Source organism: Corvus kubaryi, unplaced genomic scaffold, assembly GCF_017639235.1.
Source record: "Corvus kubaryi isolate FWS band 111438036 unplaced genomic scaffold, C.kubaryi_AGA036_p1.0 split1-131, whole genome shotgun sequence".
Classification (NCBI taxonomy): Eukaryota; Metazoa; Chordata; class Aves; order Passeriformes; family Corvidae; genus Corvus; species Corvus kubaryi.
The window spans coordinates 24,438,605-24,464,920 of record NW_024582073.1 but is presented as its reverse complement, the minus strand read 5'-3'; the positions used below and the strand labels follow the sequence as shown (position 1 = coordinate 24,464,920).

The 26,316-nt window shown below is 44.4% G+C and overlaps 1 long non-coding RNA gene across 15 annotated transcripts in view; it reads right to left on the bottom strand.

The window, feature by feature from the left end:
- LOC121676715 overlaps window positions 1–25,849 on the bottom strand; it is a 55,553-nt gene extending 29,704 nt beyond the window's left edge. For 2 of the 15 annotated variants that reach the window (XR_006020548.1, XR_006020551.1), the window contains exons 1-4: window positions 23,230–25,789; window positions 21,873–23,108; window positions 21,712–21,766; window positions 8,988–15,387 (exon numbers count right to left, since the gene is read on the bottom strand). This is a non-coding gene — a long non-coding RNA (uncharacterized LOC121676715). Of the gene's footprint in view, window positions 1–5,953; window positions 15,388–21,711; window positions 21,767–21,872; window positions 23,109–23,229 lie in introns of those variants that run through there. The other 13 variants (XR_006020562.1, XR_006020561.1, XR_006020550.1 and 10 more) reach the window with 13 other exon arrangements.
- Window positions 25,850–26,316: the final 467 nt, after the last annotated feature.

The window sequence follows — 26,316 nt, the reverse complement described above, 5'->3', positions numbered from 1 at the left end:
GGAAAACTCCTCCCTGAGAGGGTTTGATTGGGGCTGCATTTGAAGTTGCTGGCAAAGGACTCTTCTGTTGTTTTTTGTTGGTCTATGCCCAGCATCAGAACAGTCCCATTCTGCAGAAGGCTGCACAATGTGGAGCAGAGATGCTCCACTTACAGGTGACTCATTATCAGGTTGACAGGGCTTATTCCTGGATTATATCAGCTCTTGTTTTGACATGATGAAACTCAAGATCTCTTCCATGTGCAGTTCCCACTCTCTCTCCTTACCTGCTTCTGCTTTTTTTTTCAGCAGCAGAGACTTGCTTGCAGACATTTCAAGCTTAACATTATTCAAGTCAGAAACTGTGCAAATCACTCGTGAAGTTCTCCCTGCTCAGTTTGCAGGCACTGCTGACAGATACGAGATGTTTCACCTATCTAACCCTCAACACACATGTTCTCACAGCAGATGGGAGAGTGGGGATTTTCATGTACTCAAAGGCAGCGTGGAGTGGCAGATTGGTCAGGTCCATGAATCAGAAAATACTGCGAGGCCCTTTTTGTGTGCTATCAGAGAGTGTCAAGACCTGTGTTTGCCTACATCCATTTATCATGGCTTGGTATGTTCAAAAATGTTGTTGCTCTTCATTAACTCTTTCATCTGTAAAAAGCCAGAATCTTCATGCTGTCTTTGCAGCATGAATTAACCCTGGGTCTCCAGGGTTAATTGATTAATGAAGTGGAGCGGCTGGTATCTGTGGAAGAGGGGGCATCTTGATTTAATGTAGATACCACAGTGATGGTCACTGGAGGCCTGATGTAAACACACAGGAGGCTGGTATGCAAAAAGAAAGATAGAACTCTAAGAGTCCTATGTGCTAAATAGCAATACCCTTTTAAAATAAGGGAGGAGGTGGGAGCTGATGGAAATGAGGGCAGGAAGTACACAGTGACTTTTCTGAGTTCATACAAGGCAGCAGTGGGACATCTAAGAGCCAGGATCCAGCCATGTGTCCTAGCCACAAATAAATCAATTTGCAATTTTAGGTAGATATGTCTTGTTAAGTATGTGAGCTATGTGTCTATCCCTGGCTTACTCATTGTGTCCTGGTGAGAAATGAAGAACAGTCCCATCCCTAGCTGGGCAGAAGGCAGGGACACCCCCTGAGCCATAAAGCTCCCTGCTGGCTCCTAAACCCAGCCCCTGTGAGCAGGTAAGCTTTGTGCTGCTCCCTATATCAGTCTCCAAGAGCAATTTTGGCATGTCCTAGCATGGTTGCGTTGCAGGTGATTTTATGTTCATTGCTCCTGTGCCCAATCATAACAGGTCCCAGATCTAACACAGCTAAGCACAAACATTACTGCAAGGGTTAGGACTCCCCTGGGGATCAAAGACAGTCAGAAAGCCCACTTCCCAGTTAGAGAACGAAAACATACCGGCACTGTACTGGGGGAAAAAATGTCCCATCAAAATCAGAAGTGTCAGTTTGAACCTTGATCTTCTTGTGACTTGGAAGGACACTGCTGTGTGGTTTGTGTTGGGTCAGTTTCATTTGTTTTAGGATTTTTGGAGACAAAATACAGATTTTAGCCTATGTATCCTAAGTACAGTTGTATCATAGAGTTTGGCCTGTGTTGTCTCTAACATATTGTATACATGCAGCTTTATTTAAGTAACAGCTGGGATATATGAATATATGTCATCTATCAAAGATTGGAGAGCGAAACGCATGAGCTGGTGCATTTTTGTATAACTTGCTGTCATCACATTCATGTAAAAAGAATAAAGCCTCAAAGAAAAAACTTGTTGCTCCATCTGACCATGGAAATCTTCTTCCTTTAACCTTATGGCCTGCATGGTTGAGTAACTGTATGGAAAAGTTTAAGTGGATAGTACAGAGAACAAAAGAGCTCCATCCAGTATAAATTATTGGAGTCTCTTGCGCTTCAAAAAAAAACCAGAGTCAGGTTCTGTTTGTGTTCCTGTGGATTGTTGTTGTTTTAACCTGTTAGTATTTGTTTCTTTAACTTCTTATTTTGATGCTGACTGTGCCCATCAGCCAAAGCCTAAAAATAAATCATAAAAACAGGGACTGTAAGCTCTGTGGAGCTAGGACGCTTCGTGCTTCTCTCTTGGAGTGGCAGGGAACTGTTCAAGAACATAAATAAAAGTTAGTGATTTGGGGCCGTTTCATGGATTGTCAAACCTTAAGGGACCAAAGACCCTAGGGAAAATGTTGTGTCTCTATTAGGACTTCGTAGAAGGTATCAGATTTGCACTTCCCCGGGTAACACAGGTGATATGGGTGTGATACGGGTGTGATACAGGGGATGGGAGAGCCTGTGGAGGTCAGAGCACACCTTTGTGGGGTGGATGAAATTCCACCTAAATCGAGACAGTGTCTGAAATGCATTGTTTTGCTAAAATCACTTCTCAATGAAAGCTCCAGATCCACATACTGGCTACAGCTCATTTTAGCCCCTCTCAGACAGCAAAGGCAACTGGACTTTGAAACACTGAACCTAGGCTTGGATAGCCTTTGTTCTTCATGCCACATTAATAGAGTCAGTGAGGCATAAAGGAAAGACATGAAAATTGTATTTATCTTCTGCATATCTGACCTACAGATCTACAGACTGTCTTCCCCCATCCTCAGAATACAGAAGCTGACATTTTAAAGAAGACCCAAAGCTGATCTAATCCAGTATCTTGACTCTGACAGTAGCCAGTGGCAAATACTTGAGATAACTGCATTAAATCATGACTGCAGGAAAATTTTAAATAATCTCTCTCAGAATACTCGTTCTGCATTGAAATAGTTAAGGAATTACTTCATCTCTTAAGCAGGGGTACTACACCTCCAAATGTATGTGCCATGCTGTTAGGACGTGTAACTTATACCCAGGTATCTTCATTATTGCTAGGAATATACCTTTTCGAAAATGGCTCAGCCTCTCCCTGCAGCAGTGAGTGCTTATGCCTTCACCTACCAGGAGATGGTGTTTCCTTTCATTTAGATGCCAGTTTTCCTGAAAGCCATGGTGCTTTTGCATTGTGAGTTTGGAGAAACACCTTAGGATGCCTCCCAGAAACTTATTTCTATCACATTTTCTGGTATTTATCTCCTTTCTCATTTGATACAACCACTGCTTACCTGGGCCCCTCCAGCCTGAGGAGCTGTGTCCTTGGGACCATTCCTCCCAGCAGCAAAGGCTCATACACATCTCAGCCAACTTCAGGCATCTCAGGAAGCCAACCTGAGGAGATATCTCCAGAGGACAACTGAGATGTCATGGTCATGACCCTGAAAGTGCCACTCTTCCTCTGGAGGGAAAGCTGAGATTCCCAGTGCCAAATGTCTTGAGTCAGGGGCAATCAGGGCATCTCCATCACGAGTTTGCTTACAACCACTCCTACCTACTATCCACCTGCCTCTTCTGGTCCTTACCTTGACTTAGTGAAAGCACCATGCCTAACCACACTTTGAGAGTAGGAATCTTTCAGAAGGTGGCAGGACTTACAAACATGCAGTAAACCAGTTACAGATTGCATTCAGATTTGGCTTTAAAGTGCTCAACAAGTAATAGCAGCTGAGGTTTGTGTTCACAGCCTTCTCGTGTCCTGAATTTCAGCAAGTGCCAGATCATGTCTTTCCCTTTCCAAGCTGCAGGGTGGAAGGAGAGCTGTCCTGCTGTTCCCCATTAACACCACCACTGTTCTGCTCCTCACACTCAGACTTTCTCACAGAAATCCAACTCCTTACATGAGCTGTAGGTGGGTTTCTAAGATCTAAATTTCCCTGGAAGTCTTTTTATTACTCATAAACAACATTTCCCACGGGCTTATCTGTAACTCAGTCTCTGAAAAGACTTGACATGGATGCCACGTATCTCCACAGGCTTACTCCTGCCCTGAGCTTGATTCTATTAATCTGCTACAAATAACATCATTTCACTTGTATGCATGGCTGTTCAGCCAAAACCTTAATCTGAACTCTGTGTGCTGGTTCTGAAGAGCTTCCCACTCCATTTCAGCACATTGATTTAAATGTCTTTTGTGGAAAACACTGTTAAACCCATATGGACCGATTTTGCCATCACCAGCACTGTTCCAGTTATCCTACTGTGAAATGCTGCCAGACCAGGAAACCTGTGTTTTACTGTCCCTCTGTCTACAGCAACTGACAGCACTGCACAGGCAATAGTCCCATGGTTCATGTTTAACTTAATCTGTGGCTGTCAAAATTACTGGATACTATCAAAAGACAGGAAGAAAAGAATGGAAAAACTTACTTCCACAGGGCTGTGGTCAACTGAGTGCTGAAACTGGCATAGCTGACATTAGGAAGAGTCAGTGAGGCAGCATATAAGTAGGAACTAAGAAAAATGAGGCTGAGCTGTGAGGATAACCCAGGTCTGCTAAGTGTCCTGCAGCCCAGGCTGGGAGATAAAGTTCCTCACAGCCTTAGGAGAGAATCAGATGAGCTGCTCTCCCCTCCCAACGCAAATGATGCCATGGGCAGGGGGGTGATCTGTATATCTGGCTTTGCCACTTTTTGCAGCTAATATGAGACTTTTGGTAGATGAACGCATTTTGGGAAAGAACCACTCTGGTTTCTAGATGAGGTGTTGCAGGCCTTAACTTTGCTGGAGAAAGCGAGGTCCATAGGGTGAAATACTTCGAGACAAGTGCCATACAAATCCATGTGTGTATGGCTATTTATCATCCTCTGCACCCACACAGACCTCGGTGTGCTGTGTGCAGCTCTGTACCTGTACCCACCCCCAAAAGGTGCTTCCTCACAGCTTTTCATGTTCCAGTGAAATGTCTGGGCAAATAGTGAGCGATTATTTCCTTCAATTGTTGTTGCCATCCTCCACCACCTTCAAAATTATTCATTCTAAAGGAAATTTTAAAAAGCTTTTGTTTGAGAATTTCCTCCCTCTAATTGAGTGCATTGTACAGAGATCAAAGCACTGCTTTCAGTGGGTCTTGGTAGGCAGGAGTTTTTCTGAACAGACTCCAAGCTTTTGGGATAGAATGGGTCAAAATGACCTTTGCTTTTTCCCCTCCCACATTCATAATTAGTGACTGTTAATTTACATTAGCTGGCATGGCCTAATCTAGGTCGATTATTCTTACAGCCTTGTTGTTTTCACACAGAGGGGAAGAGTAAACAGTGCTCCTAAATTGCACATATTTGAATCTTGGAGAGTGGATCTAGAAAGGAGAATATCCCACTCAAAGTCTTTTTTATGGATACATCTCACCTCTGTCAGGTTTCCACTTATGGAACCAAAGTTGAGGGAAGCAGAGGAAAGACTGAACCCACAGCAAGCTACTATCAAAGAGACCCAGATCCCACATGTGGGTGAGTTTCCTAATCCAGGACTCTCATAGGTTGGCAAAGCAGATAACAGCTCATTTTATAGCCCTGAACATGACAGAAATATTCCTCACAATGAGGAACGGGGACTGTTAAAGACCTAAAAAAACCAAATAAATAAACAAAAGAATTTTATACATCATCCCTGGGGAAAACCTCCTCCCACACACAAGTGTCAGATGCTAGTCTTGGCTTGACTGCTGCCTGAAATGCTAAAGCACTAAAAAGGGGAAGGAGATGGGCACTTCAGCATGGTTTCAAAGCTGTAGCTCATGGGTTTTGGAAGGAGACATTCATCACCTGCAGGAAGTCCTGCATTTAGAAGGGCCAATGGGTTATCAGAGGAAAGCAGTGGTGGAATGGCTCCAGAGAGAAATATTTAGTGGAAAAAGGCAAAATAGAAGAGCAGAGAAAGATAATGTGAGGATTTACTCATAAACAGGCACATTTCACTGCTGCCAAATCAGCAATCTTCCTAATGAGGGTTTAGAGAGCCTCTTGCCAAATAACTAATATTACAGTGTGTAAAAAAGCTCAGGTTTTCTAAATGCATGACTCTCCAGTCAAAACCAGCTGAATGCTTTCTCATTTAATACTCAGTAAAATGTTTTATTTAAATGTCTCATAATGCTTCCAGTGTTTCTAGTGTACTGAAATGCAATATGTATATTTTACAGCACTTTGCAGGTTTATTCAAGCTACCAAATATATCATATTGTCCAATGCAGCTATATTTTGGACCATTTTGAGGAGAGACATAAGTCCAAAACAGTATTCATGTTGCAGTAGCTTCCCAGTCTCAGATAATTTTTTTCCCTAATTTTCAAAGTCTGCAACAATCCATCTGGAATTTTACATCCATGATCTTTTGGAAGAAAGGGTTTTTCTTTCTGAAAAGTTTGAAGTAGAAGTGGACAAAGCATCTTTGAGACCTGGAGGTTCAACAAATGAGGTGTTTTCATTCTTGGAATAGTTGCCCAGTTTGTGCTTATTTTGGCTCATCTGATTGTACATGGCTAGAGCTACAGACAACCAGGGAGGATCAATGCTTTTCACCAGCTTTTAGTATGTTGTTTAGGGACAAGGACTGGAGGCCTGGCCCAACAGATGGAATTTTAAAAATGGGCCAACACGCTTGAGTTTAAAGCTGAAAATCTTAACATGAAGGATCAAGTCCAAGAGGCACATTACATTTGCCTAAATGAATGGGGCTCTTCATATATGGTACTGTGGGGTGATTTGAGAAGGAGGAGGACTGTCAAATTCACATTAAATGCAACACAATTTTTCCAGTGGTTTCCTTAACCCTTTCTCCGTGGCAGAACTGCCTCCAGTGGCTGCAGGGGATGTCCTGCTGGGCTGCAGCTCCTCCCTTGGTGCCAGCTCCCTTTCCCAGCAGTGCAGTTGAAGTCCTGACTCCACTGCTGATCCTACAACCCACAACCTACCTTCGTTTTCCTTGACTTTATACCTAATTTCTTCACTTTATGACTCACTAGGGTCAAATCACTTTGGATGTTTGCCACAGTTGGAAGTCCATTTCCTCCCAGCTATCCTTTGACTCTTCCAGCATTACATATTTGCAAAGATGTGACTAGGCTGAGGAAGTCCCTGAAGCACAAATTGTTGAATCTTGTTTACACTTACCCTTTTCCTATGCCCTTTCTTAGGCACCAGCTACTGGCCAAGGCTTAGAAATAGGATAGTGGGCTACCAGGGTATTTGTAAAATCATTCCTATGATTTTATATGGAAAATGTTCTATGTTCTTGAGCTTTTAAATGCATTATTTATGCTATGTTATAATAAATGTAAATCTGTGTGAGTGATGAGGCTGTATTACTTTCAGGAAAAAGGATGTTTCTTCTTTTAGGTGGAGCACTGATACGTGTGTGTTTATAAACTGTCCTTTCTGTCTTATCCACAAAGGAAGTGAATTTAGGGCTGTCAACTCAGCAGAAGGTGTGACTGCAGCCGTGGTAGCTCAGTCCAGGAAGAATGTTCACAGCAGCACTGGCAAATGGTGGTGCTGGATTTACCAATGGCACTGTCAGTGAAGTTCATGGTCCCAGGACAGTTGTCACCAAAGTTCTTGCTGTGGGGTCTTTGCTGCTACTGTCATTTACTCCAACCACTTACCCTCTGATTGCACATTCTGCTGGAAATTTAAACCTGGTTTTAAAGACTGTTGCCTTTCCAAGCATGATGCCCAGTGTGAGTCCGTGAGGATATCCAAATGGCCAAAGCTGTTCTACACTTCTACACACAACTTGATTTCTCTAGTGTAACCTTAATTCAACCCACAGAGAGATGAAAGCTCTGCTGGAACCACATGGCTTCACTTCCAAAGAACTGCATCAGTCAGCCCTGAATTTTGAAAAGTCCTACACCTTTTGCAATGCCAAGGTGTATTGGAGGAGTCACCGAGGCTGACCCAACCCCTCACACTTCCTTGCCCCACTTTGCCATTACAGGACTTGACAAAAGGTGTCTGTGTCACATCACCCAAAATATTAAAGACCAGCATGGAATGACACATCAAACACCCCTCCAGCCAATAGATTACCAACATGTAATCATGTGAGACATAATGACAGCAAAAGAAAACAAACATATTGTGTTTTCTAGTGATAAATACACTTATGCAGCTACAGTAATAATGTTTGTCTGATCTCGACCACTCTGCTTCAGTAAATGTCATGCAAAGCACCTCCTAGAAAGAGTTCAGGACACTGAAGAGTTTGGAAATTGCCTAGGATAAATAACACAGAAAACAGCTTTCCCTCTAAATTAAAAGCCAAGCTGATGGAGGAGTACAAGAGGAATTTCCAAATGTGACAATCGATGATTACAAGCTTGCCTGTGTTCAGTTGTACACATATAATTGCCAGTGAAATAGCATACTGCTTGTGAGGAAAAAATCTTTCCAGGTCCTGGATGTGAGGGTAGATGAGAGAGGAGCAGCAGCATCAAGGCTTGTGCCACTTGATCTACAGCCTTCTAGGCAATGTCATTATTCTTTTCAAGTTACTGCATAAGCTGCCTGGATAAAGAAGTTGTTTCTCTGCAGTGTGAGGGTGCTCTGTCTCTGGAAAGTCTCAGTCACTTGGAAAGAGAAGTGGCAAACGCTGGCAGTGCTAGCATAGTCATTTTTCCATCACCATGCTGAAAGTTGTTTTCTGCCTCCAATCCCTTCAATACAAATAATTTGATTTGGGAAAAAAATGTGAGTACGCAAAGAAAACCATTGAACAGAATGGGAAGAAAACGTGTATAGTGATCTTTTTCTTGGGTGCTGTCATAACTTGTGTATTTTTAGGGTTAACAGGTTGCCCACTTCATATTAGAAAAATCATAGATAAACACTGTTTACAAAATCCTGAGATCATCTTAAAAAGTCATGAGATGCTTGAGACATGAGCAACAAACTTTTACTGCTTCCAATTCTAAACATTAAAGCATCATGGCCCATATTCTCAGCCTCCTCTTTGCAACTGTTGCTTTTTTTTATTAAAAATTTGCTTTTGTTTTTATTAAAAGGTGAATTCTTGTGTAGTTTCCCATAGGAAAACAGTCATAAAAATTCACAGAGGCTAGTGATTTTGGTTCAGTCAGATGCTTACCCAGATATACACAGACAGATATGTCATGGTCTTACTGGAGGTCTCACGATGTTCTGTGGTTTTGCTGAAGGTCCATCAGCTGGCATAAAGAGATGAGTAGGAAAATTCAGCTTTCAGTTAGGAAAGAAAGGGACAGCTAGGCTTTTACATTACAGGGAAATGTAAAATCGTATGTGTGAGGCTGAGGCTCAGATGTTGATTTAGATATTAAAGGCTTGATTTTAGAGTGAGATGTCAACATTTCTGAGCGAGTCCCTTGGATCTAAAGGCCTGGCTCAGGTGTTAGGCCATGGGATTGGAATTCTAGTGGTACTCCAAAATGCTGAGCTGATCTGGGGAAAAACTGAAGTTAGTTGCAGAGGAAGGACACTAGTTTTACATGTGCCTCTGTTACAGGAGCTCTTTATATGCAGACCAGTCTGTGCATGTTTTAAAAAACCTGTATATTAACAGCAGCAAGTTCTGGGAGCATTGAGAATGCTCTAATGATGTAATTCAATGATGGTCCCAGTTTTCAAACCTGGGATGCAACAGCTGCAATCAAGGACTATGCAGCCTGGATTCTTGTCAAGCCACAGTGAAATATGAATGATAAAGCTGCCATGTAAACAGCAGCACATTATAACATCACATTTTACACCTTTGAGCCTTGCTGTTTGGAAGGTTATGGTAGGAAACCAAGTTCTGGTGCTTTCACAGAATTCAGAGACACATGATTGCACAACTACTGGCAGGATGCAAAGTGATACCAAGTGCTGTGGTTCAGGATATGCTTCCCAATATCCATGAGCGACCTGGGGACAGTCAGAGCAATGCCTTTGCTTGGCACCTCTGCAGAGAAGAAACAGGCACCACCTCACCTACAAACAAAAGCTGGGAAATTATGTCTTCTGTGGCAGTCACAGAGAGAGATCCATCAGTCTCTATGCAGCATGTATGTCATAGAATCATAGAATGGTTTGTGTTGGAAGGGACCTTAAAGATCATCTTGTTCCAACACCCCTGCCATGGGCAGGGACATTTCCACTAGACCAGTTTGCTCAAAGCCCCAGCTTGGCCCTGAATACTGCCAGGGATGGGGCACCCACAATTTCTCTAGGCAACCTCTTCCAGAATCTCACCACCCTCATAGGAAAGAATTTCATCCTAACATCTAATCTAAATCAAGTCTCTTTCAGCTGTTGTCCCTTGTTATGTGGGTATGCAGCCCAACACCAAAAGAAAAGCCCAGCATCAGGCTCCTGATGCAACAAATTCAGCTCATGTTCTCTGAAAGCTGTGGGTCACAGTGGATGAGTCTGGCTATGAAGGGTCAGACCTTGCTCAGCTCAGCCTGCAAGGACCTCAAGGAAACTATCAGTTAACTTAGGTGTCAAACAGGTGAATGATGGGCAGCTCCTCCACAGGGCAGAGACATGAGGCCATGGCGCTTGATACAGCTACAAACAGTACATCAACATTAATTTCAGCTGCAGAGGTGCTGGGTCTTGTACTGTGTTTGAGCTGGTACATGAGCACATTCCTCCCAGTGGCTGCAGAGCCTCTCCAAACACAGGCTGGATCTTCCTGCACACCCAGCAGCAAGGCCAGCTCCTGCTGCTGAGGAGGAATGCAGTCTACAGCCCTGGGATGGAGCAGCCTGAATCCATTTTCCCAGAGCTTGCTTCGGGGATGTTTTTGTTTATCCAGCTCAACCATTTGTATTTGCTGCTTTGCTATTTCACCTCATAAGTGTTTGCTAAGCAATTCTTCCCGACTGCAAGCAGTGGCAGGGTGCAGCTTTCCACGAGACATTGCTGGGACTCTTCTCCAGCTCCATGGAGTGAGTCACTTCAGCACTCTCTCCTCCCTCTTCTCTTGCTCGCTGTGTACAGAGACATTGTGGGACAAAGTTCTCCTATAAACTGCCAGGCTAGTGCTGACACTTCTTGCACACAACTGACAGGACTGAGTTTATTAAAATAAATCTCAACAATGAAGACCTCAGGATAATGTTAAACTCAAAAAGATCCATTTCCTCAGCTGGGGAGGTCTTTTGGAAATCACTATCCGTGGGGATTTCACCCTGGTTTCCTCCTGTTGAGACAAATCGCTTTTATTATGATCAAAACATGCCTTCCTGAAAGAAGTTTGATTGAATTAAGAATTTGGAAATAGATTTGAAAATGTCTTCCCCTCCATATTTTTATGCTTCCCCTCCATATTTTGTGCTCTGGGTTAATTGGCCTTGATGTTTTAATTGTTTTAACTACTTTTCCATGCTTTATCATTGTGAATTTGACTGCCCTGAAATTCCAGGCCGAGCTTCTTCTTCCTGGTTGTTATAGTGCTGCTCTCTGGCTGAATTTGAAAAGCTCTTGTACTGCCCGGTATCTCTGGAATGTACGTGGACACTGCATCCAGTCAATTCCTCAATCCTCCTTTTATTGTCCTATTTATCTGTGGGACAGGAGGGAAATCAGGCATATGGTGGCAGCCCCGGGGAAGTCACAGGTAGCTGGGGCTGTGTCCAGCTCTGAAGGGATTACCTCACACCTCCCAAGTATCCACTTATGGCTTTTTATATGCAGTCCAGGAGAACCATTCTGCTGAGGGCTCCTTTCTTCACTGAGAACTCACCCCTGCCCCAGGAAAAATGTAGGAGATAATATGGGGAAATTAAGTGACATGATGGCACAGCCACTCAGCAATGGGAGTGAGGACATTGAGCCCAGCCCAGTAACAAGAGCACTCTACCAGGAACCCAGGTTTCTTTGTTTTCATTATTTCATTCCCCTTTATGCAGCCATCCAATCACCTTCCTTTGCACTGGCATCTTTAGCCTCAAGGTCTGCAGGTTCTGGTCCTTTCTCTCTGACTCCTGGACTGCAGTTTCCTGGGAGAAGGATCACAGTCTCACTGTGTCTACGCGGCACCAGAGGCATCCCCTGTGCAATGAGGCAAAATTGTGTCCCAAGTGTGAAAGGTGCTACTTGTTGGTGCACATGAGCCTTGAGTCCCCCTCCAGTCCACTGCTCTTCACAGAGTCCACTTCCTGACTTGTCCAGCAATTCTGTGTTGAAGGGCCCATGCCTCAGTGTTCCCAACCCCTGAAAGCATTTCAGTGAGGTTATCAGTGCTGTTATGAAGGCACACACTCTCCTCATGGAGTGGGACCAGAGGTCTGGTGCAGAGGTGCTCTAACTGGTGGTACTCAGATATGAACTGATTGGTCCCTTAGATTTTATAAGGATACGAACAGCCCTTGTCTTTTTTTTTTTTTTAAAGGCATTTTTAGTAGCAAATGCAGAGAGCTTTCATTTTGCAGCCTATCAGCAACTGAATTTCACACCCTTTCTCTCTGAAACGGACCTAGGATTTCTTCCCTCAATTTTTCCTGCCTCAAAATCCAGGTTGGTTTGTTGAAATAAGAAGTAAACATAATGACTTTAATGGGATGAGCTTGCAGGGCTGTTGGCTGACTGAGGCCACCCAGCTAGAGTTCAGTGTGAGACAGTCTGCACCTTATAAGGCCAGGAGATGAAGGCATTTAAAACAAAAAAATAAAGGATCTGAACATGTTATTTAAATCATGGTGACAGCAATTTTTTTAATTCTTTTTTTCTCCTTCTGGTTCATGACAAAACCTGATATATGCAAGTGAATATAATGTCTAACATTTGTTAAATCCAGACTGAAGGCCAGCCAGATAGCTCTGAAAACAAACTGTGAATATTTTAAATGGAGTGAGATATACATGACGGAGTAAATAAAGGGCACATACCACATAAGAAAAATTGGACAAAGTTCAAATGCTATCCATCTTGGAGAAAGGCTTTTGAGCAGAACAGTGCAGCTTGGGAACACTTGCATGTGCATTAGGGTCCATTACTGGGGTCTGGCTTTTGGGGGCAAGGGGAGCCAAATCATTAAAAAGAAAAAGGAAAAAAAAATTGCCAGCCCAGGTATTGCATGCTCTTAGGTAACTCTGTAGAGTTAGAAAAAGAGAATAGGGGTTGCATTAGGCAATAGGTGGAAGTGGTCCAACATGTCAAGAGTTCAGTGCTACTTCTGGGACTTAAGTGCTAATAAAATAAGCTTCTAAACTGCTGAAGGCACATGTCCAGCCCCAAATGCTTTCCAGTTCCTTAGCAGTTATTATTTTTTCTGCCTGATATAGCATTTTTAACTCTACTTCTCCAAGCCCAGAGATACTCCCAAATTTGGCTCGTTTTGTCTTTCTTTGGATGCTTTTTCAGTTGACACCACTTCTCCAACGGGAAATTGAAACCCTTGAAGGGAAATTCCTGCTATGCATAATGCCACTTTTCCAATGTTTAAAAATTTGTTTCACTCTACTTGTGGATTTGGTGGGAATCACAATTTTGAAAAAAGATGACATACACAATACATACAGATTTTAAAAATTTATATTATTTACCAATGTATCAGTGTTTTGCTCTGTGCAGGCAATAGGTCCAACCCTATGGCTGGAGAGAAGTGGCTCAAAAAAAAAAATTTGAGAAAAAAAATTATTTTTAGGAATGTTGGGACTGGACTTTGGAGCTGACAAGTGGTAACTTGTGGTTAATGGTACATGATAATAAATAAGTGGTAGCTCAACATCCAGGTACCACCAATGGAAATTTTTAAGCTCTCAACAGAGTTGGAACAGGCTGTCTGGGGAGGTTTGCAAGGCAGTTTATTCTGGTGAGAACTGGAGATGTACTTGCGGGGCAGCAAAACAAAACTCTACCCATGATCTCCTGCTCCTGAGCCATCCTCGCAGCCCCTTCCCCAAAACCCGGTGCATCAGTCTTCCCCCTCAGCCAAAATCTGACAGCTCTTGGCAGCCCAGCTCGGCGTGGCTGTTGGTTTTAATCACATTGCTTAATTTCTGTTTTCACTCCATGCTCATGTGTCTGTTGCCCATGAACTCTGCATTTTAATAGCAGCATGTCAAAAGAGCTGCTCAGACACACTGTGGTGTATGAGCAGGGAATGCTCGTTTGTCATCTCCCACAATATCGGGCATCTCGGGCCTGTTTGGATATCTCCACGGGACCTGTTTGCCAGGGTGGAAGGCGACAATATTTTTCCAAAGACTCTTCTCTCAATCAAATGACAGGGGTCTTTGTGCTACCTCATGGGAGTCCCTCTCACCCCACACTGCCCCTGGAATAAAAAAGCAGAGAAGCACACTGTTTAAATATGCATATAAAGCTCTGCTGCACAATAGAGTAACTGCTGTCAGCTTTCTATTTAGTGTGAGGAAAAAACAGTAGAGATTTTTATTTGATAATTCAGAAAGACACTCCATTGAATGGTGTTAATAATTACATCTGCCTATTCTGAGCTCTTCATCTACGCAGGGGTAATAGAGCCTTGTCCCTCAGGGACCGGAGCCCAGCTGAGAAGGCGGGACACCAAGCAAAGGAGTTGTAATTTGTATTTTGTCAACAAAAGCTGCTTAATCCTCCAGAAAGGCATCCTTCAGAGAGGCAAGCCTTTGTCCTAGGGTTTTCAGAGTGGAGGGGGAGGATGGAGAGGGAGGGAGAGAGGGAGAAAAGGGAATTACTGGCCACATGTAATTTATGGTTGAAAAGGTTCATTTATAGCTATCCCACTGTTGTATGCTTAGCCTGAGACCCTACTAGCTTCTCATTCTCTCATCAAGTTTGCCTTTTGTGGCTATACGAATGGTAATGACTTGAGGAGAGGTTGGTCATGGTTGTTAAGAGTCATCTAGCATGATCAGAACTGAAGTCTCAAATTGATATTCATGTCTAAATATATGTCGGCAGCATGAAATTTGGGGGTCCCTGCAATAATCATCTAAGAGCAGGCAGCTATGGTGCAGTGCTATGCATGTATGTATTTATTAGCCTCCTCTCCGTTAGTTTTCTAAGTTTCAGATGACACAAAGGGTTTTTAGCATCTGGCAGAAATTATTAACTGTATATGAGGAATAAATAGATAATAAAAAGATCAGAATTGGAGATGAAGCCCTCTGAGCTCTGGTGATCTGAACATAGTATCTAGTTTTGCTTCCAGGTCAGATCCAAGCCAGAAGACAGATGTTTTAGTTGTGCAGTTTGGATACAGTGTGAAGCCCAGAAACACGAAGCAAGAAGCCCTGTAAGTGCAGCAGCTGCTTGACATCTATGCCACATGAGGCTGGCATCTCATGGGAACAGACCCCAGAGCAGCATCACCCTGTTCTCCCATCTGACTTCCAGCCTGGACAGTCTGTGCAGGTTCCCAGCCCATGAGACAGAGTGTTGAACGCCTTCATGGCAGATACTTCAGCAGGCCGGCCACAGGTAACATCAGAGCTGATGTACTCACCCTGAACCTTTGCAAGCTTGGAGTCAGCCTCGTGCCCAGAACAGTGAGAATCCTCCACCCCAGGAGTCTTAGTCTGAAAGGTGCAAAATAGTCAAGTAATTACCAGGAGTGATCTGCAAAAAAAACTGGGCTGAAGCCAACAAAATTTCTGCCATCCTCAGGCTCAAGTCCTTTGGTGTAGCACCACTTCGAAAAAGCTCTTTAGGTGCACTTTGATACATGTGGATCATCACCTATCCACCAATGGGTGTCTGGCCAGGCACCTTTTCTCCAGTGGGCTCCTCCCGGCTTCAAGGCAGAGAAATAGCTATGGGATGAAGGCTGAGAGAGGAAGAAGAAGGATGTCCTGGGGTACAGGGCAAAAAAGATGTTAGCAGCAAGGGAGGGCCATATCAGCATGGGGCAGTTGCAAAGCACAGCCTGGACAACAAAGTGTTTACTGCCCTCCCTTCTCCAGGGGTTCAGAACAGGACGTATAGAGCTGAGGCTTAATGATTGTTCAGGCAACTCGTTGTTGGAAATGCAGTGCCAAACTGCACATCTGAACACACCCAGATCTGAGGACACATGAAATCCAAATTTGCACCTTGATTTGCATTTTGTCATGGAGCCCCGGGTCTGTGACTAACCCAAAAGCCTCATTTCAATGTATATCAATTCACTCTGTGAAAATCAGTTATTTGAAAATGGGCTGGCACAGGTATCAGCCAGGCTCCAGAACTGAATCTGAGCTTGACATTTTTGATCCATCCTTATATATTTCCTTCCTTCCAGCTTCCTCCTTTCTTCCTTTTTCTTCTCTCCCATCCTGCCCACCTTCTCTCAATCTTTCTAAATGAAATTGCACACCCTGTCCCATTTCTAGATGATGGCCTTGTCATAGAAACTCCAATTTCAAGTTCAAGTGTAGTTTGAGGATTTCCATTCTCTAAAAGAATTTAATTTTAAAGGATGAGTGGAAGCAGCAAGGGCATTTCTGGGACAGAAAGAAAAGGCACTTTACAAACCCGATCAATAACTGTTCCTGCAGCAGACTAATCATTAATTTATTCATATGGCATGTTATCAGTGCATCCCCCAACAGGAAACTCACAAACCAGAAGTTATTCTCCTCTGTACAGTACATATCATGGATGACTTCTTCACTCAAAGGCATTGTTCAGGAGATCGATGGGGCTAAGCAACTGTCACGCCATGATTATTGCACGACCTTCAGTGAACCCCTCACCCTCAAAACCTCAGTGAGGTTTACCTGGCTTGCAGACCTGGAACACCAGTGCTTCTTTACATCCTGACAGCTACCCGGTCTGAAAGCATGTTAGAGTACTTTTTCATCTCACTTTTTAGTAAATCAGAAGCTGAAGGCTATTGTCACATATATTCTGTCTAGCTTTCTCTCAAGTTTCACTGCAGATTTGGTCTTCATAAATGCAAACAGGGACAAATAATAACATGCACATATGGACAGGGCAAAAATGGTTCCTGGAGACAATCCACTGAATGCAATTACTAATGTAAAATCATTACCCAGGTAATGAATTTGTCCCTTCTGCATTACCCCCACTAATATGTGCAGTAAATGCCTCTGAGTAAATGTCTCTCAGCAAATGTCTCCTAGCAATGGGTTGTCATTTACTTGTAACTGTGTTTTAACACAGCAGTTTCCTTGCCCATGCATCTCTAAACACCTTTGATCTTGCATTTGGACCATTAGGAACAGGTTATTATCTGGTTACTAATGCTGGGTCTGTGTGATTTCTCCATGGCATTACCTGAGTTAACAACTGAATCATAGGAAAAAGGGCTCTGTGCATCACAGAACCAGGTCAGACACCTCGGCCACTTTTGGGTGGCTGAAGTACAAGTGGCAATGGCTTGTGGGACAGTGCTGGCTCCTGGCACAGCATTGACTGATATTGATGTGTGCCTGTGTTGATACGCTGCAGCCACATGATCGAGGGTTGCTTGCCTATTTAGAAGCATCACGCTCGCTTTACTTCCCTTTAGTAACTATTTGCATTACCTCTCTTGGCCTTTATTATTACTGAAGGGGGACCAGTAATTGCAAGAAAGATTTGGACAGGTACCTGAGAAACCAGAAAAATGGGATAAGAACAATGTCTTGAGGGAAATGTATTGTTATTACAGAGTCAGTGACTTGGTCAGCTCAGAGGAGCTGCTGAGAATGGGATCAAGATCTCCTCCCAGTTACTTCCCTCTGTATCCCCATGTCTCCATGGAATACGAGAGGTTTTTCTGGTCTGTAAATAAAACCAGAACAGAGACTTTTTTTTTTTTTTCCCCTCTCATCATTCACACGATGAACATTAGATCACTTAAAAGCCCATTAACTAAAATCTTTTTGCTGAGGCAGGAACCAAATCAGCTTGACCAAAACACGCTGCTCTGTGCCTGTGTTTGTGAGAGGATGACTCCAAATAACACTTGGGGTTTACTCACAAAACAAAAACAGTGTGTTTTTGCTGAGCCAAAATCTGTTTAAGGATTTCATATGCAGCAGACCAGCTTCAGCCAAAGAGACCGTGCCAGACTGCTGAATTCACTCAAACTTTTCCGTTTGTCTAAATCAAAAGGAAAAAAAAAGGCACTTTCAGCAAGGGAATTAAATAGTTGCACTAATTTACCCCTTCCCCATGTTCCTTGGGCAGTGTGTCAAAGGGAAGTCCTTGTCCATATTTTCAATGGGGAAGGTGGAAGAAAGAAAGAGATAAATTAAATTTATCCTTTCATAAGTTACCAAATGCTGTCAGCTCATTGCTAGCAACTGAGGTGGTCTCTTTCCAGATTTACAGGATCTTGTCCTGTATAATTTTTCTGGGCTTTGCTATATTTCAGGCAAGAAAACGCATAATGTCATCAAGAAAAAAGTTTTCAGGTTATTTAGCTTGTCAGTTCTCCTATCTGCTTCCTATATAAACCAGAAAAAAACATTTCACTGCTACCACACATTTCATTATCTGTTCTTATCTTGCTGGATGAATTTTTCTCACTGTTTATTTCCATTCAATGAGAAATTATTTACGCCAGAAGCAATATTTTCCCAGCAAACTGCCAGCATTGTTACAATTTTCCATCTTTTTTTTCCTTCCACCCTCACTTTTTACAAAGTATTTGCATTGACAGATGAAGGTGGGATAGCAGGGTTCTCCCAGGGCTCTGGATTCAGTCCTGGCTCTCAGGACATGCCATCCCTGCCAGAAATTGCCCAAGTACCATCCAAGCTCAGCCCAGCCCTCTCTCCCTCACTGCTGCTGGAAGTCTGTTTCAGAGCAACACTGCTCAGGTGGCTAAAAAGCATCTTCTAATTTCCTGGCTATGTTTATTAGTGACCTGTTTATAGCCATTTGTTCTTGTGCCAACTCTGCCTTTTGCTTCAATAGCTCTTTTCCCTCCTCTGTATTTACATCCCTGCTGTATTTATAGACAGCAGTCATGTTCCCTTCATTTTGCTGGGCTTAACAAGCCAATCTCTTTTAGTCCTGTCTCATAAAACAGGCTTTCCAGGCCCTGATTATCCTCCATCCTAGTTGCTTTTCTCTGCACCTGTTCATGTTTGAATTCATCTTTCCTGACAAAGTCAAACCAGTTTAAAATCACTGAAATATCCCACTGTCTGAAGGACCAGATTTGATTATTTTTCCAGCCAGAAGCACTGTAATAAAGCTCAGCATTATTTTATGAGGGCTATGAACCATAGCTATGTATTTTCTTAGGCTCAGGTATTATCTAATTATTACTTGAGGACTACACTAAATAAAGCTCCTTTTCTGACTACTCAAGAGACACGTGGCTGTGATTGGCATGAAGCAGATACTTGCTTTGCCTGCGACATCGCTCCATTCACTGCTGGGGGAGAATCTATTTATTTAACTTTACCAGTTAACCTTTATTTTTTAAGGTTTGCAATATCATCCATCAAATTGGGAGGATTGCTTTTCACAGGTGCAAATGAGTCATCACATGTTTGCCAGCTTGGAAAACATTTAGAAAATTAGGGGCTAGAACTTTAGGGGGAAAAAAAAAAGGAAAGGGACAAGAAACTACAGTCAGTCTCACAGCCCTTGCTGGGTTGTGGCTGTCCTGCAAGAAGCAGAGATGGGTTTTCTTCCATCACAGGTTTTGTGCTGGTCTCTGAGATCCTTGTCAGCAAACGTCAGTGGGTCTAAAGCTGAGCCCATCCCGTAATGAAACAGTTATCCCAGCCTTAAAGGCAGGATTAACTACCCGAAGTGGAGGGGAGAGCCCCTCTGCACTTTTTAACACCTCATGAAGAGATCTGGCTGCCAACAAAAGGAAAATCCTAATGTGTAAAAAATGCATAATAATAAGGACTTTGGCTGAGTGGAATTCCATCACGGATCAGATGAAATTGCCTTGTGCAACTTGCTGAGGGCTCCATGCTATGCTAAATGACCTTTGTACCATGTAAAATGGGCACTGCAGCAGGATGCGGGGAGGACCAGGGGCTGGGCTGCTCTTTTATTTTCCCCCCTATGGAGTTCAAGCTTGTCAAGAATACAACAAAAACGAGAGGGAGAAAGAGGGGGAAGAAACGTCCCATTGAATTTTTCATTAATGATTTTTGTCAGAGGAGAAGGAACATCTGTGTTTACGAAGGGTCCGAGGAGGGGGCTCAGCAAAAGCAGGATGCCACTGCCTGGTCCTGGGTGCCCAAGGACATGTACAACGCCCCATTCCAGTGGTAAAATCCAACCTGTGCTGCAATATTTTAAGGCTACAGCTGAAAAGGATCCTGCCTTTGCCCTCAGTGTTGCATGCCTGAGACTGCCTGCTTTGCCCTTGTGAAGCAGGAGTGATTCCCAGAGGATTTGGGTCTGAGGTTCAATGGGCCCGGATGCTCAGCACCCTAAAAATCAATCCCTTAATGACTCAAAATGATGAAAAACCCATGACTGCCCCATTTGTTGATGTGTCTGAGAAGGGCTGTTGGGTCCATGTCCCTGTCCACATGGGACTGATCATCACCTGAGGCCATCCATGGGTGCCTCCAGAAACCATGAGGAGCTTTTCTTTCTTCTTTTTTTGCTGGAGTTTCCTCACCTCCCTCAGAGGCACCTGGGGCTGACAAGAGCTGAAAAGATGAAGCAGGGAAGGACAGAGGGACTGATCCCCACAGAGGTGTTTAACACTGTCTTGGATCACACACTCAGAGCTACATTTGGCACCACATTTGAGACCAGGAGTCAGCCTCTCTCAGCTCAGACTGGCAGGAGCTGTGGGGCTCTTTCCTTTTGTTTGAAGTAGGGGACTGTGAGCCTTTCTGCAGAGTCAAGGGGGGATTTTACTTCACAATTTCTCTCCTATGTCATGATCAAAGATGTTCTTGATCAATCCTCCACCAACAGCACAGCTCTGAGTCTCTGACTGGAAGTCTGCCATTTATTTCTGCAGGGCAATGTTTTTTTATGCCATGGAGGTGGACATGTGGAAGAGCTGTTCAGTGTGACTTTGGGACTGGACACATGTGGCAAAGTTGCTTGTGGTGAAGGAAGACTGAGCTCAGTGTCATCATGTCTGCTGTCAGTTCTGCCTCCATTCTGTTCACTCCACTAAGGACAGGAACTGATGTGCTGGGAGCTGTACAAACACAATGCAAACTCTCGCACCTGCTACTAGCTTAGGATGCTCCCTTAATAAAAGAAAAAATAAATAGACACCCAAAACTGATGAAAGGGATCCAAGGTATCTCAACAACTGTGTTGTACGTCTGCAGAAGCAGGATATGAACATCTGTTGTAATGCACTCTGTGGCTTTGTGTTCAATCTGGCTATGCATCAAGTGTCAAACTTCCCAAGAGCTCACCATTCAAACCACAGCCAGATTTCAATCAAGCGTTTTTCACCAGAGCTCACCAGGTCAGCAGCCACCCTGAAAGTTTGCCCAGGAGGCTGATGAAGGGTTCTGAAAGAAGCAAGCTGATTGCAGGTGCAGAGCACCCGAAAATCAACCCTTGAGTTGTTGTCAAGACTTGTATTTCTGATACCTTCTGCTCCCAAATAATCCTGCACTGCCCCACAAGTTCACACCCATGTACCCCGAAGGGGAAACAAGCCTGAACAGGCAGAGATGAGTATCTGCTCCATGGCATTGGATACCTAAAGTGCTCCAGTCTCCTGAGGGTTATCCATGCTGCCTTGCAGCTCCTCAAACAAAGATTCCCCAAGAAAAGATACAAAACTCCCAGAGCACACAGTATTCCTGAAGGTCAGATGGCACAAGGAGAACACAGCCAGAGAGGAGCTGGAGTCCTGGGTTCTTTTTCTACCCACTCCAGTACCATTTTACATGACTCAAAACTGTTTATTCACTCTACCTCCAAATCTCTTTTTACTTATCTATGGAATTCATACCCACCTGCCAGAAATTTTTCATGAATTAATTTGGTCTGGGAATGTTGGAAGAGCTGTTACTGAAATACAAAGGGGATTTTTTTAATATTATTATTTTTATTAAATCTTGTTCCTCCCCCAGTCCTCCCTCCACCCACTGCCCATGGCCGGAAGGTAACTTTGCACCTTCTGAGAGCATTACAGAGCAAGTTCTTCCACAAATCTCCCTGGAACTTTCCTCCCCATGGGCTGGTATCATCAGTCAGAGACCTGATCCATCTGGAGATAACAGGAGTAATTTATCCTTTGTGGCAGCTCATCTTCTTGCCCAGACATCCTCAGTGCTGAAGCAGGGTGAAATCTTTCCCTTGGAGGACAAGAAGGAGAAATTGCCCTTGATAGCTCTTTTTCTGGCAGTAGCAGCAACATTTGACTCTGGTGACATCCGATGCCCCTTCCCTGGCTGAGACAGCCACAGAACACACACAGAAAGCACACTTGTTGCAATTCCAGCTTTTCCTCCCATGCTACCTCCCCTTGGATGGGTTTTGCTCTTTAGGCAGAGTTGGATCTCTGGGCAAGGGCTCAGGGGGATGGAGGTTCCCTCTGCCCCGTCAGCGCTGCTCGTATGTCATGTGAGAGCACCAGGGCCGCTGAGCAAGGTTCCTCCAACCCCAGTCGTGGACAGCAGCTCTCACACCTCTGAGGAAGGACCTTTCCCCAGAGACATTACTGGACAGAATCCTGTTACGTGGCTTTTGGTCAGCACACTGTAAGCACTGCTCTGTGCCCCACAGTGCAGTTAGGAGTGCTCTGCCAGCCCCACGACTCACAGTCGTGGCACATTTACCTACGCAGAGTGTGCTGAGCAAATCTCCACGGTGCCTTCCCCCAGCACCAACCAGTCCCCTCACAGTAACCTCTTTCTTCTTCAGTTCAAAGTGCTCTGGCACTTCATCTGGAAAATTCTTTAAATCTACATTACCTCTGCCTTATTTAATCTTTTCGGGAGCACTGACATCCAGTGCATGAAAAAAGAGATTTTAAGCTGGAAAGAAAGCAGCCCCTGATCACTTCTTGGAGCAAAGTTACAAACGGAATTGGAAACTGGAAGGTGAAAAGAATATGTTACCTTTTAAGTGTCACGTTTTTCTCTGCAAAAATGCCTTTTAACTGAGCTGTCACAGAAGGCATAGGAATAGCATCAAGCCATGGCCTTAGATCTTGCTCTGTGTTTTGCTCCTAAACAGGTGCCTTTGGTGCTGGCTTTGTTTTTGCAGAAATGGGGGCCACCAGGCACTTACTTGGAATTTGGAAATCTCTTAGACTTGGGAAGCACTGAGAGTCCTCATTGCTTACACCACTTCATAGCACAAACCAAATCCATCCTCAGCATCAGCAGCACAGAGACAGACCAGGGCACTGCAAATATCAGAAAGAAAAGCAAACAGGAATTTGTAGGCAGCACCAATGTAGCTGAACACCATAAATCCCTATCTGTCACACCTGGAAGCTGCAAACCACAATGCCACTTGGAGCTTACCTGGGCTTAAGCTGAGGCGTTGCAGACTGTGTGTCTGAGGGGAAGGATGTGCAGCAACACACTTATTGCACAAACATTTCCTCCATGCTGCAGGACACAGGGCAGACAGCACTTCCATGATCCTGGCTGAATCCCTATCGACAGGACTATTTTAGGACACAGTCAGGTAAGGACACAGCCCAGAGCACATCACCTCTCCAGGAGGCACAGCTGCCTCCAGCTAATTACAGGTCAAAACGTATCCAAGGTCACCATAACCCCAAAGTGCCTTCCTGCATGAAAACATCTATTTACCTAGGATGGAAATAACATCAGCTGGCCCATGCCACATCCCAGCAGGACTGTTCTTACACTTCTCCTGGTGGATGTAGGATTTGCAGGTGCCCATGACAGAGAGGAGATGGGCGAAGGTGCTGGGACAGGATGGGGAGATGCACGGTTCACTGTGCAGGTCAAAAGCAGATGGAGGGAGAAGAAAGGCTGAAGCAGCCCTCCAGGGCTGTTTTTTCCTGGGCATCTCACAAATACCATCATCTTCAACATCCTTGCTGCAACTGCACCCGCATCTTCACCAGCAATGTCTGACTAGGTTCACATCCTTGGGGCCCAGTCCCTCCTACACGGTGGCTGTCTCTTGGACCGCTTGCACCAGCCACCCCTGTCCCCTTGGTTCTGAGTTTAGCTCTAAAATACTTTTGTGTCAGACCCCTTTTCCTTTTTTACCTCTAGGACACTCACCTGAGCTGGGACCCATCAATTTTGACAGAACTTCAGCAGGAATTTTTCCCAATTAAGAAAAAGAAAGCCACAGTTTCCCTACAGAAGAGATAATCTCTGTTGTTTGTGAGCAAACAGGCTGTAGGACACAAATAAGAGCGGTGTAACAGAATAAAATACAACTTACACATCAGACAGGCTGACAAATGTTGATTAAAATGTCTCCTTTCACAATCAAATGGCAAATATAAAGGCATATTTTCTTATCTGTTAAGGAGCTGTCATAGCAGCCTAGGCCAGAAATGCTTTGATATTGTACAATATCCAGTGATGTGAGTGCTCTTTGCAGAAACAGGCACGAGTCTTTTACTGCAGGAGATCTTGTCTCAGTCTTCTCCTCTGACAGTTTGATTTAAGACAGCTCAATTCAGTTGTTTATGCAAAGGCATCCAGTCTTCAGGGTCCAGTCTTCAGGGTCCTTCTGGCCCCCAGAGGACACAAATGGCCTCAACCCTTCTGTTTGATGTGTTGGCCCTCTTCAGGAGTTTGACAAACTCCCAGTCTTGTCCAGAGCAGCAGATAACCATTTCAAGGTGGTCAGATGGAGCTCTTAGTCCTCTGTGCATCAAGCTGCAGTTTGCAAAGCTTGAAATTACTTTTCCTCCTTGTCTTTTAAAACAGCCTGGGAGATCTGGGGATGGGATCTACAGCAGGGCCCTTTCTTAAGCAGGCATCATCACATCCTTCTGTCATACACATACCAAAAGCAACCTAGAGGAGACCTCTTTCCCAGAGCACTGATTAGAGGTTTATTGGTCTCCCTTGGGATGCTGGAGAACTCCCTGTGTGTGTACCTCCTCTGCATGCTCTGAGTCCACCAAGTATCAAAACAAAATACAAACTATAAGGAACAATTTGGTTTTTATTTATACAACAAAGCGGTAGGCATGCAAGGCAGAGGCAAAGGAAGCTCCATCTCTGGCTGCTGAAGAACTCCCCCTGAGCATCAGGTACAGCCTCAGCTCAGCAAGGCTTCATTTACATCCAGCAGCTCCAGGGAAAGCTCTGGTTAGTGGAAGGAAAGAGGGGGAAGCAGGGTTTGCACCAGAGTGCTGTGGCTCACGCCCTACAAGCTTGAGCATTACAGGTGGTGGATGCACGGGCAAAAGCCTGGGAGAATATCCCACTCCTGAACAGATGCAGAGAGCCAGGAGCTGGAAATGTCTGTCTGCTCCCAAAGCAGTGGGGAGCTGCAGCTGCAGGCAGTGCCGCGAGGGAGGGCTGGTGCCAGCAGCTCCATCAGAGCAGCTCCAGGACAAGCTCCGGTGCAGACAGCTCTGACTCACCAGCTCTCCCAGATTTGTCCTGGAGCAGGAGAAAAGGGTGAGCCCACACCATCCCACAACGATGATTGTGTTCCTCCACAGCAGCAGCTGTGCAGGGATGTGAGCCAGAGGAGATGGAAATACTGCTCACTTCTTGCCCTGCTTTCCATCCCATCACTTGAACAGACAGGACAAACAGAAGAAGTCCTGCTTAATTCTCGACCTACAGACCAGGACACTGAAGGATGTGCTGGGAGGCAGCAGACAAAGACCAAGAGACTGATGGCACAGGAAAAAGAGGCAAAGCAGGGAACTGAACACAGATCCTTTGGGGCAATTGGCCCACCTGGCGGGGTCTCCTCTCTAAGGGAAAGCACTCCAGTTAAACACCTATTTCTCCAGTGTTTATCCACGCCTGAGTTTGCCAGTGCTTCTCATCATTGCCAGGGCCCCCCTCTCCCAAAGCACCCCAAATGTGCAATTCATACCTGGAGCTGCCTGAGGGAGGACGGGCTTGGCTCTGATGCTGAGCAGACAGGTGAGCGCTGATGGTACTGCAGCTCCTCCAGGGGAATGATTACCTGATTTATCTCCAGCCAAATCCTCCCTGATGTAAATTGTAGAAGCTCACTTGGCAGGAAGCCCCATCCCCTTATATAAGCTGAAATATTGCCCTTTGAGATTTATCCATTACTGCCAGACTGCTGAGCCGTCTGTCTTCAGCAAGGGCCTCAGAAGAGGAGAGGATGGTTGTGTTCATACCAGTTTTGTCTGTGCAAGGTAAGTGTTATTGCGCATTTTCCCCTGCAGCAGAGAGCCCAATGTCACCTGGACAGAGATTCCTCCTCTCTGTTGTGCTGAGACACTGGCTCAAATAGTAAGAATTCAATTTGATGCTGTAAATATCTTTCACATTTAAATGCTTGATCTTGAGTGACCTCTCCAGTCATTTGTGCCCCAGTTTGCTGGAGGGATCTGCTCCCCATCCCCACACTCCCACAGCAATTGGACCGGTTGTGTTTGGAGAGCAACGTGTTTAAACACT